This window comes from Panthera onca, chromosome A2 (genome assembly GCF_046562875.1).
Source record: "Panthera onca isolate mPanOnc1 chromosome A2, mPanOnc1 haplotype 2, whole genome shotgun sequence".
In the NCBI taxonomy this organism is placed as follows: Eukaryota; Metazoa; Chordata; class Mammalia; order Carnivora; family Felidae; genus Panthera; species Panthera onca.
In genome coordinates, this window is record NC_138340.1 from 61,262,418 (window position 1) to 61,279,914 (window position 17,497).

The 17,497-nt window shown below is 44.6% G+C and overlaps 1 protein-coding gene across 1 annotated transcript in view; it reads right to left on the minus strand.

Moving 5' to 3' along the window:
• The window catches only part of URGCP (upregulator of cell proliferation), a 58,749-nt gene extending 50,798 nt beyond the window's left edge, over positions 1-7,951 (minus strand). The window contains exon 1 of the mRNA XM_060631986.2: positions 7,912-7,951. The gene's annotated coding sequence lies outside the window, so the exon portion shown is untranslated. The remainder of the gene's footprint in view (positions 1-7,911) is intronic.
• Between the last annotated feature and the right edge of the window lie 9,546 nt (positions 7,952-17,497).

Consider the following 17,497-nt stretch of genomic DNA (forward strand, 5'->3'; position numbering starts at 1 on the left):
TGCCTTCTTTTGATTACAGTCTGTATTGCATACCTTCTTCCATCTTTTTAATTTCAACCTACCTATATCATTACTTTTGAACTGAGTTTTCTTATGGGGAGTATATATTTTTAACCACTCTGCCCCTTTCTTTTAATTGGTGTATCCTGACATTTACATTTAAGGCAATTATTGATATGCTAGGACTTCAGTGGGGTTTTTTTTTCATTTTGTTTCGTTTCTTTCCTGTTCATTTGTCTGTTTTCTTTTTCCAGCTTACTTGTGCCTTTTGTTAGAATTCCATTTCATCAATACTGCTTTTGAACTTACCTCTTTGAACAGACCCTTAGCAGTTGCTCTAGGTTTTATGTTACACATACATAACTTTTCACAGCACTCTGGTGTCAACATTTTACCAGTTCAAGTGAAATGTAAAAACATTATAATCCTTTAAGTTCCTTTACCCTCTGTCATTTATAATACAGTTGTCCTAAAGACTCCCCCTGCAAGCTTTGAGATCCATATCAGACATTACCATTTTTGCTTCAACTATCAAATATATTTTATAAAACTCAACAAAAGAAAAATTCCATTGTATTAACTTACATATTTACTCATTCTATTGTTCTATATCCCTTATTGATGTTTCAAGATTCCTTCATTTATCATTTCCTTTCCAACTCAAGAAACTCCTTTAGCCTTTTTTTTTTTTTTTAAAGATAGATTCCCCTGGTGACAAATCCTTACTTTTCTCTCATCAGAGAATGTCTTGATTTCCACTTTATTCCAGAAGGATATTTTCACTAGAGAGACAATTCTGAGTTACAGTTCTTTGTTTTTAGCACTTGCCAATGCCATGCCATTTCCTTCTGGCCTCTGGTTTGTGGTAAGAATTCCGCTGTAATTTCAATTGGTTTTCACATACTATTTCTTTTTTTCAAGATACTTTGTCTTTAATTTTCAGAATTTTGACTGGACATATTTTGGCATGGTCTTTCTTGGGGTGTATCCCATTGGGCTTAACTCAGTTTCTTGAATCTGTAAGTTTACGTCTTTTGCAAACTTTGGGAGTTTTTCAGCCATTATTTATCCAAATACTTTTTCAGCTCCAAATTCTTTCTCATCTTCCTTGGGGACTCAGATGCAATGAAATGTTAGATCATTTGTTATACTACCACAGGTCCTTGAGGCTCTATTTACTTTTTTTCCCAATCTTTTTTTTTCACTGTTGCTCCCTGTTGGATTAATTTCTATTGTTTTATCTTTAATTTCACTGATCCTTTCCTCTATCATCTCCACTCTGCTGTTGAGTTCATCTAGTGAGTTTATTATTTCCTTTATTGTATTTTTCAGTTCTAAAATTTCCATTTGCTTCCTCTTTATATTTTGTATTTCTTTGCTAAGACTTTCTGGTTTTTTGCTTCAAGCATTTTCCTAATTGTTCATCAAAGCATTTTTATGATGCCTTCTTTAAAATCTGAGGGGCACCTGGGTGGCTCAGTTGGTTAAGCGTCCGACTTCAGCTCAGGTCATGATCTCATGGTTTGTGAGCTTGAGCCCCGTGTCAGGCTCTGTGCTGACAGCTCAGAGCCTGGAGTCTGCTTTGGGTTCTGTGGATTCTGTGTCTCCCCCTCTCTGTGCCCTTCCCATGCTCATGCTCTGTCTCTCTCAATAATAAATAAACATTAAAAAAAATTTTTTTTAATCTGTCAGATAATTCTCATCTCTGTGTCATTTCTGGTTTGGAATCTGATAACTGTCTTACCTTACTCATTGAGACAGTCTTGGTCTGATGAATGATTCTCAAATGTACCCTGGACATTTTGAGTATCGTGTTATGAGACTCTGGATCTTATTTAAATCTTTTTTTTTTCAGGCCTCCTGTGACATCACACAAACACAAGAATGAAGACCCCACCTTATTACAGCCACGTGAAGATGAAAGTCCACCACCCTGGCTGCAAAGGTGGTTAATTTTATGTGTCAACTTGACTAGGCTACAAAATGCCCAGGTAGCTGGTTAAAAATTATTTCTGAATTCATCTGTCAGGGTGTTCCCAGAAGAGATTAGTCTTTGAATTGGTAGACTGAATAAAGCAGATGGTCCTCTCCAATGTGGATGGTTATATCCAATCTGTTGAGGGCCTGAACAGAACAAAAAAGTGGAGGAAAGTTAAATTGGCTCTCTGCCTAAATGTTTGAATTAAGAAATCAATCTTCTGTACTTAGTGCTCCTGGTTCTCAGGCCTTCGGACACAGATGGAATCCACACCATCAGTTCTCCAGGTCTCAGACCTTCAAACTGCACCAACAGCTTCCCTGAGTGTCCGGTTTGTACAGAGCCAATCATGGGATTTCCATAATCCCATGAGCTAATATCTTATAATAAATCTATCTCCCTTTCCTCACCACCCCGCCCCCGTTTCTCTAGAGAACACTAATACAGAGGGTGAGGAATGCCTTGTAACTGTTCTCCATGTCGCCTTCACAGACACTGTGAGAGAGAAAAGGTCTCATCACTGGGTGGGCATGATAATCCCAGTTCCTCTGGGCCTTCTCTGACACCACCCCAGCAAGGGAGGAGGACTGCCCCTTTACAACATGGCTATCATCAAACTCTAGGCTGATAGGGATGGGGCGCCATTTTGTTCCACGGTGTTTGACTTTAGTAAAGCAGTCATTGCCTATAGGTTTTCTGTCTTGCTAAATTGCCCCTTTCCTGGTCCTTTGGTGAAAGAGAGGAGGCTACTTTTGGGGATTTCCCCCCCTCACCGCTCCCATTGGTATTCCCTGGTTGCTGGCTTCTCCAGCACTCAATCCGGGATATATTAAGCAAAAAGAGAACTCACTGTCATGTCATTTTCAGATCTTAAGATCCCTTCCCAAGTTTGCCATCTTCTCTCCACACTTCAGAGTTTGCTTATGTTTTGATAAAGCCCAATTTATTGATTTTTTTTCTTTTATAACTCATGCTTATGTTATAGTTAAAATATCTTTGTTGAACCCCAGGTCACAAAGATTTTTTCATGTTTTTTTCTAGAAGTTTTATAGTTCTAACTTAATTTAACAATTAGGTCTATGACTCATTTTTATTTACTTGTAGCATATAACATGAGGTAAAGTTGCGGTTATTTTTTTATATGGCTGTCTAATTGTTCCAAAGCCATTCTCCACTGAATTGCTTTGGCACCTGTCTTAGTCCATTGGGGTCGCTGTAACAGAAAAACATAGACTGGGGGGCTTTTTATAAACAACAGAAATATATTTCTCACAGTTCTAGAAGCTGAGAATTCCAAAATCAAGGCACGAGCAGATTCAGTATCTGATAGGGTCCTCTTTCTAGTTTATAGATGGCTGTCTGCTGTGTCCTCACATGACAGAAGGGACTAGGGAACTCTCTAGGGTCTCTTTTTTACAAGGGTATTAATGCCATTCATGAGGGTTCTGCTCTCATGAGCTAATCATTTGGAAAGTGCCCCACCTTCTAATACAAGGTTAGGATTTAACATATGACATTTAGGGGGACACATTCAGTCTATAGCTGCACCTTTTTGAAAATCAATATGTGGGTTTATTTATGTACTCTTTCATTTTCATATTTCATTTTCCATTCTTTGTTTCAAGACAACTTGGCTATCTTTATGCCAACACACCTTTTCATTACATAACTTTATATCTTGTAATCATATAGCCTGAGTACTGCCCATTCTGAATCCTCAGCATATCCACATAAATGTCAGAATCCGTTTGTAAATTTCTACCAAAACAAAAAAGCCTGCTGGGATTTTGATTTGGATTGCACCGAATATATGAATTCAGGAAGAACTGATATCTTAACAACATTGACTCTTCCAATCCATGAACACTATGTCTTGCCATTACTTTGATCTTTAATTGCTCTGAGCAACGTTTGGTAGTTTTCAGTGTAAAGGTCTTCCAAATATTTTCTCAAGTTTATTCAGAAGCATTCCATATTTTTCATAGTACTGTATGTGGCATTAAAATGTTTTCTCAATTTCTGATTGTTAGCACATAGAAATACAATTGATGATCTTGCATCTGTAACAGCTAAAGTATTAATAGTTCCAGAAGCTTTCTGTCATCTCCCTCAGATTTTCTGTGTACACAAGCACGTCATCTGTGAATAAAAACATTTTTACTTCTTCCCTTGTCATTATTTCTTTTCCTTGCCTTATAATAACAGCTAGAACATCCAGTACGCTAGATAGTAGTAAGGTTATGGGGTGATCTGGTGGGGTACTGGCCTCAGGGCCTTAGTATTTCACTAGGTGTGGCTGGAAGGCCTCCCTTAGTTCCTCGGCATAGGGGCCTGTCCATAGAGCAGCTCACAATATGGCAGCTGACCTCCATCAGAGCAAGGGAGTGACAGAGTAAGGAAGCAAGAGAGGTTGCCCAAGATGGAAGCCAGTCTTTTTCTTACCTTAATCTCAGAAATGACATCCCATCACATTTTCTATTAATTAGAAACATCACTAAATATAGCCCACACTCAAGGAGAGGAGATTACGTAAGGGCCTGAATACCAGGAAGTGGGACTTGCTGGGGGACATCTTAGAGGCTCCCTACAACAAGCTCTCAATGGCCATATCGAGGACAATCTTAGCAACATAATAGATAATGACACTAATCGATTAAAAACTATACAATAAATAGCCATGAGTCCGTGCATATCAACAAAATAACTGAATAAATAAATAAAAATTGGGGAGAAAAGGGGTACCTGGCTGTCTCAGTCAGTGGAACACATGACTCTAGATCTCAGGGTCGTGAGTTCAAGCCCCACATTGGACGTAGAAATTACTTTAAAAAAAAAAAGTGTTAAATAAATAAATAATAAAAATGGGGGAGAAAAGACAGCTCCTCCTTACAGTAGAATTCTAATTAATAAATGTAGGAAGAGAACTAGAAATAGGTAAACACCACAGTAATAATTGCTATAGACAATAACGTAACCTAAAGATAGTGAATGAAACTGTGCTACATAAACTTTTACGTTTCTCGACAAGCTACTTGTTAATTTAAAAAGAAATTTAACTTTACAGTTAAAAGAGAAATCTGACAAATATGTACATAACAAAGTGATCAGACTTAATTAGTAATAAAACGTATCAATGTCATGTACCCTCTGATATGATGCATTGAGAAGAACACATCACTTCCGTAATAGTTTCGCCAAAAATGCAAAGTCTTAATCTCATCAAACAGAAAATCAAAACTGAAGGACACTCTACAAAATAACTTTCCCATACTCTTCAAAAATGACAAGGTTATCAAAGACAAAAAAAAAAAAAAAAAAAGACTAGAATTTCTGCAGGAGGCTAAGAGCTAGGATAAACAAATACAACATGGCATCCGAAACCATGTCCTGGACCAGAAAACAGACAGTAATTGGACAAGTAATGAAATTTGAATGAAATCTGTAAATTAGCTAATAGTATTGTATAGACGTTAATCTTCTGGACTAGCCAACCTTATTAGTTATATAATATGCTATTATTTTATTCACCCAGAGGAAGCTGGATGGACATACAAGAACTGTGTATTGTGGTTCTTATTATACTTTCAACAGCTTCACAGACATATAATTTACACACATTCCCCCGTCCCTCAACCCTAGGCAATCACTAACCTACTTTCTGTCTCTAGAGAGCTGCCTATTCTGGACAGTTGACATAAGTGGCATCACACAGTATGTAGCCTCTTGTGAATGGCCTCTTTCATTTACCATGTTTCCAAGGTTCATCCATTGTCATGTCTTGAATTGTGACCCCTCCAAAAGATGTTGAAGTCCTAACCCCCAGTCCCTGTGAATGTGATTTATTTGAAAACTGGGTCTCTGCAGTTGTCAAGGTATAAGGTCATTAGGCTGGGCCTTAAACGAATGGACTCCACATAAAAAGGAGAAATTTGGACACAGACGGAAATCCACACAGAAGGAAGACAATGTGAAGACACAGGGAGAACACCATCTACAGGCTAAGAATGCCTGAGGCTACCAGAAGCTAGATGAGAGGCAGGGTGGAGGTTCTCCCTCGCAGCCCTAAGAAGGAAACAACCCTGCCAATACCTGGATTTTAAACTTGTAGCCTCCAGGGGTGCCTGGATGGCTCAGTCGGTTGAGTGTCTGACTTTGACACAGGTCATGATCTCATGGCTCGTGGGTTTAAGCCCTGTGTTGGGTTCTGTGCTGACAGCTCAGAGCCTGGAGAGGCTTCGGATTCTGTGTCTCCCTCTCTCTCTCTCTGTTTGCCCCTTCCCCACTCCCACTCCAACTCAAAAATAAATAAACATTAAACTTCTAGCCTCCAAAACCATGAGACAATAAATTTCTGTTCAGCCACCCAGTGTGGAGTACTTTGTTACCGCAATCTAATATATCCACACTGTAGCATATATCAGTACTTCATGCCTTTCTATTGCCAAACATATTCCACTGAGTGGATCTATCATATTTGGTTTATCCCTTCAACATTTGGGCTGTTTTGGCCTTTTGGCTAGTGTGAGTAGTGCTACTATAAACACTGACACACAAATTTCTATGTGGACACACTTTAATTCCTCTTGGGTATATACCTAAGAATGGAAATGCTAGGTCATATAATTCTATGTTTAACTCCTTAAGGAACTGCCAAACTGTTTCCAAAGCAGCAGCACCAGCTTATGTTCCCGCCATGGTGAGGGTTCCAACTTCTCCACACGCTCCCCAACATGCCATCGATCTGCATTTCTCTAATGACTCAGGATACTGAGTTTGTCTGCTCTACGTGCTTATTGGCCATTCCTTCATCTTTTTTGAGGAAATGTGTATTCAAATCCTTTACCCAGTTTTTAATTAGTTTGCCTTTTAAGTTTATTTATTTATTTTGAGAGAGAGAGCGTGCGCAAGGGAGGGGCAGAGAGAGGGAGAAAGAGGATCCCAAGCAGGCTCCACGCTGACAGTGCAGAGCACAACGTGGGACTGACAGTGCAGAGCACAATGTGGGGCTCGAACTCACAAACGCAACCATGATATCATAACCTGAGCCCAAATCAAGAGTCAGCCTGTTAACGAATGAGCACCGAGGTGCCCCTGGTTTGTCCTTTTTATTGAGTTGTGAGAGTTCTTATATATTCTGAATACCAGGCCCTTATCAAATATACGATCTGCAAGTATTTTCTCCCATTCTGTGGGTTGTCTTTTTGCTTCCTGATGGTGCTATTCACAACACAAAAGTTTTAAGTTTTTATAAAGTCCAATTTACCAATTTTATATCTTTTACTACATTCACAACACTTCTGTACATATAAAATTATATGGAAGATGGTGTACAAAATACACAATGATCAAAATAAAAAACTACATAGGGGCACATGGGTGGCTCAGTCGGTTAAGCAACAAACCTCGGCTCAGGTTATGATCTCACAGCTCATGAGTTCCATCCCTGAGTGGGAGTCTGTGCTGACAGCTCAGAGCCTGGTGCCTGCTTCAGATTCTGTGCCTCTCTCTCTGCCCCTCTGCTCATGCTCCGTCTCTCTCAAAAATAATCATTTTTTAAAAAAACAATAATAAAATAAAAAATAAAAAACTACATATAAAAATTCATGTAAAACGTTTAAAATACTCTGCACTAAATTCCTAACAGGAGCTGCAAAAGAATTTTTTTTTATTTGCTATTCAACACAATTCTGTTTCTTTTCTTCTTTCCTGTTATACAACTGATGCAAATCCTCTATGGAAATTTCAGAATTAACATTAGCAAACGCACCATCCAGAGATAACCATCATTGTCACTGAGGTTTCTATTCGTACACAAATACATAAGTATTATGAAAACCTAGGGTCTGGACTTGAAGTGTGTGATGGAAGATAGGGCTGCGCGCATCTCCGTGGCAGGTGCCTCCCACAGGGCGTCCGCGGGCGTCGGTACTTACAGGCCGCAGTCCAGAGCACTGCTGAGAACCACGGCCCGGGGGCGAGCCCAGCAGGCGAACAGAGAGCACGGCCACCCCGGCGAGCGCCCCTCTCGCCGCCGGCCGTCCCGGGTGTCAGGACCCCGGCGGACGGGTGGCCACAGGCCTCATAGCCTCTCCCCACCTCGCCAGGCGGCGAGGAGCGTCCCGCTCGGCAGTGCCGGCCCCACAGTGCACCGCGGCGCGCACGCGCAGGCCGTCGAAAACGAAGAGACTAGCACCCGCCAGGCCGTCAGGCGGGATCGCAGCCGCGCGGCCTTAAAAGGGCACCGAGCGGCGCCGGCATCACGTGGAGCTTGCGTCGCGTGGGGCGGTGCCTGAGGGGCGGCGGGGCGGGGCGGGGCGGGGCCTGAGGAAGGGGCCTCTCGCCCGCGGCCCTTGCTGCGACCTTGCGGAACCTGCATCGCTGTCCTCAGGTCGCCTGGTGGCGAGTCCCCTGAGCAAGGAGGGCTTGCCCTTGTAGGGGTGTCTGGGGGGCTGGCCGAGGAGTCGAGATTGGAGCCGGATCCGTAGGATAAGTAAGGATTCTGCAGGTGGAGAAAAGGGACACAGACGCCCTCGGCCACCGGGAGCCCGCACGGCGTGGCTTGAAGCGGGAAGGGAGTGGCTTGGCGGGACTGGCCTTAGAGGCAGTGCTGGGATAACTTTTTTCTCCTGCAGGTAACTGGGAGTCCCTGTAGGCATTCAGTAGATTAGAATCTGGAACGTGTACAACAATAGAAAGAAAAAGTATTTCCGATTTCGCTACCTTACCATTTGTTGACAGTCTAGCACATCTGCTACCAGTCTTTACCATACTTTTTTAAAAAATAACTGTAGGGGCACTTGGGTGGCCCAGTCCATTAAGGGTCCGACTTCTGCTCGGGGCATGATCTCCGGTTAGTGGGTTCAAGCCCCGCACTGGCCTCTGTGTTCACAGCTCAGAGCCTGGAATTTGCTGCAGATTCTGTCTTCCTCTCTCTCTGCCTCTCCCCACTGATTTGTTCTCTCTCTCTCTCTTTCTCTCTCTCTCTGGCTCTCTCAAAAATAAGCTTTTTAAAAAATAAGTCATTGTAGCATATTTTGTATTCCACTTTTTCTCATAGCCTTTAAAGTGACCATTTTCCATGTTGTGAAATAGTATTCATGACCAATTTTAAAGGTTAACATTCCAGTAACTTATTTTACCATTACCTATAGTAATGGGTGGGTTACCTATAGTAACCCACCCCCGGGGGGTGGGATAGGGCATGAGGTCACTTCCAGTGGGACCTCAGGCAAGGCACCAATCATTCCCAGCCTCTGTGTCCCACGTTTATATAGAAAGTTAAATGAGATGATACACTTTTAGCAAGTACTTGGCACACACCAAGCACTCAAAGTGACTTAACTGCCACTGATATTCTGAATTCTTCATAAACTAAATAATGCTTTGACAGGCATCTTGTGCACTGACCTTAGGTTTCATTGCTAGATATGTAATTACACAGTCTCTAAGGGTATGACTCATTTTTTGTAAATAGTTCTCCAAAAAGGAATGTTTTTGGCAAATTATTCTCTAAAAGGGGTCATCTGCCTTCCTAGGACTGACTTGGAGGCAGGTGAATGATATGCTGAGATCTGTGTGATAAAAAAACACTGGTGGTTGCATTGTGGGCTGGAGTAAGAGGGGCTTAGAGTGAAAGCCCCCCAAAGACTTGGCTCCAGTTACTGAGTAGGGAGCAGACACCAAGGCCAGGGCAGGGCTTGGATGGCATGGCAGAGATGGAGTGTACTGGACTTGAGGACGAGTGTGATGGAAGAGAGGGAGGCCCCAGATGGGCCCCTGGGTGGATGGTGTGTCCTTGCCTAAGTGTGAAGATAGAAATCTTGAGGGCAGGGAACAGGATGGGCGAGATGAGCAGTGTGATCTGACCCTACAGGTTGGAACTTGGAGGCTGATATGATCTGTAAGAGGGGAACCGGTAGGAACAAGTTTGGGGCATGAGGATGAGGTGGCAACCACAGACACAGGTGACTGAAGTCATAAGGTGAGGGAGAACTTCCTTGAAAGGAATCACTGAAAGAAGGAACCAGACCTGGCCTTATAGGGATGTGACCCGTACAGGGGTCACAGGGCCCTTATGATGAAGGGTCCTGCCCTTGGTTTAATGGTCTGCAGTCACCAGCTTGAAATTCTTAATAATTATTGAACAAGAGACCCTGCGTTTTCATTTCACATATTACGTAGCAAGTCATGGGAGAAACAACACAGCTGTGGGAAAGACTAACTTGAAAAGGGTGAATTTACCTCTCGTGAGGGACCAAACTGAACAGGAGCTCTTCAGGAAGAAGGGGAGTGGACACCAGCAGCACTATGAAGCCAGGGTCAAGAGAGGGGCCTCTACTGGCTGCCCCCTCACCTCCCAACCCACAGCCTTTGCCAACCAACGTCATCCCTTTTTTAGAAACTTCTAAATATTTGTAGATGATGTTTCACTTTATTGGAAAAATATTACTTCAGTTATTTTATGTGCAAACAAGAACGCCCATTTTAAAAATCTGAGTATGTGTCCATGTAATATTTCTAAATGTCTTTAATAGGGACAGTGATTTATGTGGCAGAATTAGGTTTATGTTTATAGGACAATTGATAGTTAATGACAATATTTTTTGCTTTCTAAAGCGATACATGTCCTTTAGAGAAAATTTAGAAAATTCCCCAAAATGCAGTTTTTTAAAAAGTCATCTATAGCCCCATGAGGTATCTGTGATTAACATTTTGATGGATTCCATTCGAGTCTCTTTGCCATGCACGTTTCTGATTGTTGTAGTCACATGGTACACCGAATTTTATATTCTGCCCATTCCTCTCTTTTTTCCTTAATGTCATGACCTTTTCTCCTGTTACTCTGTAGTATTTAGAAACTGTAATTTTCAATGACTGCATAATACTTGATTTATCTTTTCCAAAAAGTTTCGTTAACTTTTTTCTGATTGAATTGTTCTTTGGAGAACTTGCACAATCAGGGAAGTATAGATAACACCATATTTCATCTCTTCTACAGTGAGTGTTTTTTCACACTTTCACATCCCTGAAATTACAATGCTTTTTAAAACTGCTGTCAGCCAGGCAGCAGTAGTGACTTAATTGTCACCATCTGTATGCGTGAGCTGGTCATGGCAGTGACTACTGAGGCAAATTCATGGTTGGTGTATTGAGTTTAATTGCTTTAAAAATGTCTTCAAAAAGATACTGTGATTTAGTACTAGAAAGAAAAGCTTTTGTAAACATAGGCACAGAAACAGACGAGTAGGGAATACATTTTGTGTTAGTGGAACAGATATTTGTTGTTGGAGGAAGGATTGCAATCACCTGTTTCTATGCCAACCAAATGCTCCACAGGCCCCAGAAAGAAAGGTATCACCAACCCTCAGGTCAGGGAGGCTGGGTCCTCTGTGTTTGCTGAGGTTTGCACAGAGAGGTTGTGTATCACAGGGCTTTGCAGAATGGGTCTCGATGGCATGGAAGGAAACTTGGGAAAGAATAATGAAGGATTCTGTAAAAATTTCTACATGGCATTGCCTGGAAGGCACAGAGGATGATTGACAGAACATCCATGACCCAGGGTGAGCTTTAGACTCAATGGATACAACCGATTTATTTATTTCCCTTCTTGTTCCTTTTTTTTTTCTTTTTCTGCATATGCAAAGTGATACTTGATCTTAAAAATAATATTAACAACCTATGCCCAAGAGCTTAAAAGTTGTTCTTTCAAAAAATAATTTTAAAATAAAATTAAAAGTAGGGCGCCCAGGTAGCTCAATTGGTTAAGCTTCCAACTGTTGATTTCAGCTCAGGTCATGATCTCACGGTGGTGAGATCAAGCCCCATGCTGGGTGTGGAGCCTGCTAAGATTCTCTCTCCCTCTGCCCCTACCCTGCTCACCCTAAAAAAAATATATATACATATGTATATATATACACATATATATATACATATATATGTACATATACATATATATGTATATATATATGTGTATATATATATATATATATATAATTTTTTGAGAGAGAGAGAGAGACAGCACGAGCGGGAGAGGGGCAGAGAGAGGGGGAGACACAGGATCTGAGGTAGGCTCCAGGTTGTGAACTGTCAGCACAGAGTCCGACGTGGGGCTCCAACTCATGACCTGCGAGATTGTGACCTCAGCCGAAGTCGGACGCTTAAGGGAGTCACCCAGGCGCCCCAAATTAAATTAAATTAAATGTCTCATGTATAAAGAGAGCGCTCAATCTTAATTGCCATGTGCCTTCTTTCTTAGTTATACACAAAATAAAATTGTATCTTAATTGGATGGCATCTTGGGTTCGATGAAACAGTAAAAGAATTGAGTGCGTCCAAATGTTTGCCCGACTATTTTTCCCGGGTGATACTCTTGTGCTTTTAGCCTTTCCCGGTTTCAGGACTCATGTTTATCATCTTTGTTATGTATAACAATCATTACTATACAGTCATAACCTGTGGAGTCCTTTACAATTAATCAAATGTTTTATTTACATATGTATTGAATAAGTAGTAAGTTCCCATGGTTCAAAACTCAAAAGGTACAAAAAGATCTGCAGAGAAAGCCTCACATCTGCTCCTGCCCCCAGCCTTCCACTTCTCGCTGGGGCCACCAGTTTCTTCCTCTGGTACCAGATACCTTCTACACACTCCTCACCTGTGTTCACAGTGCGTCCTGTACGCGCTGTCTTCCCGGATTCCATGCTGGGGACACTTGTGCATGCTATACACACTACAAAACGTATAGCCATCCGAAAGTGCTGGCCACTTGGCCAGCCAGTGTTAGAATTACAACTTAACAGATAATTATACCGAGGCCCAAGGAGGTCACAGTGATCTTCCCAGTGGTAGAGCTGGGACTCAGACCTGGGTCTTCCAACCGCATTAGATAAGCACAGAAATGCGACACATGGGGACTAGTTTCTTTCAAATCACACCGTTCTTTGAAATGTCAGTTAGCATTCGAAACTCCTCAGTATTGGTTGGAGTCTATCAATGGAGACCACTCCTGGCCTTTCAGGAATGGTTAAGTCTTAGTATCCACTCTCCACAACGCCAAAGAGGGAGGTGCATTCTCTGGACAGGGAACAGCCCATGCTGTTCAGAAACCCCTAGAGTCAGGGGGAAACAGCCGGGACCGCCAGCTTTCCCTGCCCCCACGGCTCTCATGGTCTCCCCAGGACTTGCCCTAACAGACCTTCCATCAAGGAGCCAACCTGCCCCTGGGAGCACAAGTGAGCAGGAAAGAAACTGCCCTGTGAAAAGTGTCTGGGGCCACACTGCACTTCTGAGTGTGTCCACGGGTCCCCTTGCATGACCTTAGTTCCCCACGTTCACTGCTGCCGTGACAACTCTGCTTACTGAGCACAGGTACCCCGTTTAGACACGTTACTTATTACAACTGGCCAGTGGAATTCTGGTGGGTGTTTGAAAACCAGCCCTCTGGTGTGAGACGTGGCCCCAAGTTGTCATGTGTGCTGGCTTCCACGGTGCAAATAATCTCACCGTGGCCAACCGTATTTGGTGGGGACTGGGAGAAGTACAGGATAGCTAGGGAGGTGGGGGGTCACTACAATGCTCAGCATGCTCAGACACGTTAGGTGGCATCAGGAGGGTCTTTGAGGATGAGCTGTTTCAGGCTGAATTCGGGTCAGGAAGAATGTCAGCCATGTACATGCATGAGCCCTGCACCCTGGGTTTACCATACCCTGAGAATGACCCCCATGTCCTTAGTCACCCCCAGAGCCCCAGGATGTGCCACACCCTTGTGGTGGGGAGGGCAGTAGGGGAGGTAGAGAGGTGGCACGCAGGAGCCCTGCCCTTAGGTTAGGACTCTCTGTAACCTTGGACAAGTTACTGGAATGTTCCAAGTTCCCTTTCCTTACGACTGAGCAGGGCTCCTGAGACTGAGCAGCTGAGGTGCATGGAGCGTGGTGTTCAGCAGAGCAGGGCAAAAAGGCCCTAGAGCGGTGAAGTCTGGTGCTGCTAGGCCAGTAGGTGGGCAGAGTGAACCCTTCCGTGACTACTGGGACGTCACACAGTACAACTCAGGTTGTTCACAGAGCCTGCTTGGGATTCTCTCTCTCTCTTTCTCTCTCTCAAAAGTAAATAAATAAACATTTAAAAATAAATACATAAAGTGTATTTATTTAACACTTACTATGAGATTTTTAGACATACCAAAAATTATTTTGTTCATTGCCTCCTTTGACTACAAATCTTAGTGTCATGGCACCAGATCTCCTTACAGTCATGAGGACAAATGCCCACATTTACCTGACCCCCAGGAGGCAGCCATGCCTGCTCCACGGCTGCCGACGGTGGCATTGACTCACGCCAGTGGCCGGGCTCCAAAGCTGTGCCCTGGAGTCCATGTGCCAGAAAGCCTGGAACCATCCCAAGTGATCTCTGTGCATCTCCCCCATCCCCATGCACCCACACGGTAGAACAGGAGAGAGCGAGGGAGGAGGCCTGTGGCATTTTCATCTCCCATGGCAGACGGTTATATGGAGCCGCCAGGAACCCCCAGCCCAGCACTCACCTCCTCTGTGTGACCGTCTTTGCTCAAGGCGGTCTGTTCCCCTCACTCGTATCAGCCACAAGTGTTTGAGAAGTGGCAGCATCCCCTCTGCATCAGGTCTGCTCTCCGCTCTGCACTGGAAGGAGGTGAGCACCGTGGGTGAGGCTGTCACCCCTTCTGCCTTTTCATCACCATGAGCCACACAGGAGCCTCGGCCTCGCCTCTCACGAGAGAGGGTGGTGGGCAGAGAAGCAGTCAAGTTCTGCGATCAAAGGCCAGAACGGGGCTTTGCAGACCCGCGGAGTTGGGAAGGAAGCCTCCAGACCTTGGACCTGGAGATCAAGGTGACCACAGGGGGCTACTTTGCTCCAGCAGCTCCCAAGTTATAGCACAGTTTCACTGCTGAAGCACTCCAGTGAGATTACTGAGTTTAGCCACACCACCACTTCCTGAGCAAAGCAGGCAGAAGTTGGAGCCTGGTCGGAGTCGTTGTGGGGGTCCCCAGGGGGGGTCCCTCTGTTACCACAAGGCTACCTTTTGGATTCCATGGCCCTATTTCCTGCCTCACCATGGTGAGAATTGTCTTTTAAATGTTTCTCTTTGCTATCCCTTTGTTCTCTGCTTAAGCCAAATGACAAATCTTAATAGAGGAGAAGAATGCCATTGTCACCATACCTCCTGGGAAGCTTCTCAGCATGGCTCTGCCACTTCAGACAGTGGCCACCTTGTACCTCGCAGTAAGTTCACATTTCAGAGACCAATCAGAAGCTCAGAGAGGGAGAATCTAGGTTCAGGTTGGTGTTGAGACCACGGGTGCCATGTTCAAGCACAACAGCTTAAGACCCAGGAAACTGGTGACCTTTCTGAGTCCAGTCAGTTTCCCGAGCCTGCTCTCTCTGCTGGAGAAATGGAGCAGAGAGAGTGAAGGCAACGCTCTCAGGTCCACAGTGTAAGTTATCATTCACCCTTTGCAAGCCTGAGTTGTGCTCTATACCTGCCAGGCTGCTTGGACAGGGGCCCACAGTCTCTCTGGCACGTCCCCTGGACTCTCTCCCCCTGGGGAACTTGTCTGCTTATCATGCCTTCCAGGGCTCCGGTCAGCCTCAAGAACAGGCTTCTTAGGCCAAAACCTTATTTTAAGACTCACCATGGTGCACTGTTGTCCAAATGCTATGTTTCCAAGGTGAGTCCCAGGCCAGCAACTGGGGAGCAGATCCAAAAACCCACCTTTGGGGGGATGTGCTGTTCTTCCCTGTGGACCAGACAGATCAGGAAGCTGCATGATCTTAAGCAACCAATCTACCACGAATGGAAGTCTATTAACTCTGGCCAGAAGCATCTGCGTTTAGGGGGTGGTGCCGAGATCCTGGCCCTTTGTCAAGCTCCAGGAAGACCCAGCAGTTCTTTTTTTTTTTTTTTTTTTTTAATTTATTTTTGGGACAGAGAGAGACAGAGCATGAACGGGGGAGGGGCAGAAAGAGAGGGAGACACAGAGTCGGAAACAGGCTCCAGGCTCCGAGCCATCAGCCCAGAGCCTGACGCGGGGCTCAAACTCACGGACCGCGAGATCGTGACCTGGCTGAAGTCGGACGCTTAACCGACTGCGCCACCCAGGCGCCCCAGGACCCAGCAGTTCTAAGACTATGGCACAAGTCCAGATTTTCTGACAGGGGATTAAAACGCTGGGACACAAATGTCCAACAGGCCTAGCCGCTGACCCTGAGCACTACATCAACGCGTGGGACGCCACGCCACCTCACTTCAAGTGCTCAGGGTTGGGCAGATTTCTGCAATTAGAGAGCAAGTGTCTTTAAGGGCCAGAAAGGCAGTTGGGGAACTGCTCTGCAGAGCTCTCTGCTTGAGGTCTGTAGCGGGTACCCAGTGGGAGGTGGTGCTGAGAAAGAGCCTGGAGGTCACCATGGACTCTCACCCACCCACCCCCATCCTGTGCCTCTGTTCTTCCACTGGCCCTTCTCATTGTGCCACCTGCTTCCTCCCCAGCAGCGCTGGGTGAGGGTTGGACCTGGATTAGATGGTCCTCTGACAAATGGAGGATGTGACTGCCATTCCCCACAACAGCAGCCCAGAGCTGTGTGCTGGCTGCTGGTGAAGGAGGAAATACCTACTGTTCCCCCTGGCCAGTCCGCTGGCCTCATCAGCCCCCACTCTGGTTTTTCCCTGTTGACAGATTTTATTACTAACAAAACCAGACAGCTATGGAGAATCTGTAAAAATCCTCTATCAGACCAAATAGCAGCTTCTTGATTTCTTTAAAAAATGTCTCCTTCTGGGGCACCTGGATGGTTCAGTCGGTTAAGTATCTGACTCTTGGTTTCAGCTCAGGTCATGACCTCACGGTTTGTGAGATGGAGCCCCGTGTCGGGCTGTCTCTCTCTCTCAAAATAAATAGTAAACATTAAAATTTTGTTCAAAAAAAATCACCCGATCACACACAAGATCACACTGCTCTCCATAAAGGCTGCCAGGGATTCCATTACACCTAGAATAAAGTGCCAAGCCCTTCCCTGACCCACAGGGTCCTCCGGGTCCCAGTTTCCACCCTCATGCTCCATCCTCAGCCCATCATTAGGCTGGATCCCGCCTCGCAGCTCCAACACATCTTGCTCCCTCTGCCTGGAGCACTTCTTCCCAGACTTGCCACAGCTGTGCTCCCCATCCCATATCCAGGCCTTTCCTGGCTTGTCAAGTGGAAATAGGCTCCCATACCCTAGAGCAGAAAAACAGAATCCTGGGGCCCCAACTTTCCACACCAGGGAACACTCCTTAATAACCTTCTCTCGTGGAGCCCATGTCTTCCTGCTTTTCCGTTCAGTGTAGATGCACCTGGTTAGCACACTGAGCGGATCTACTTCCAGAACAAAGAGACCTGCCTCTTTTCAGGCTGGTAGGTTCTCTCCAAGTTGACCAAAATGTTGAAAAGTGCTCCCAGACCTCTTAAGGGTCCAAGGACCCTATGTGGGGCTTACCAGCTAGGTGAGTGA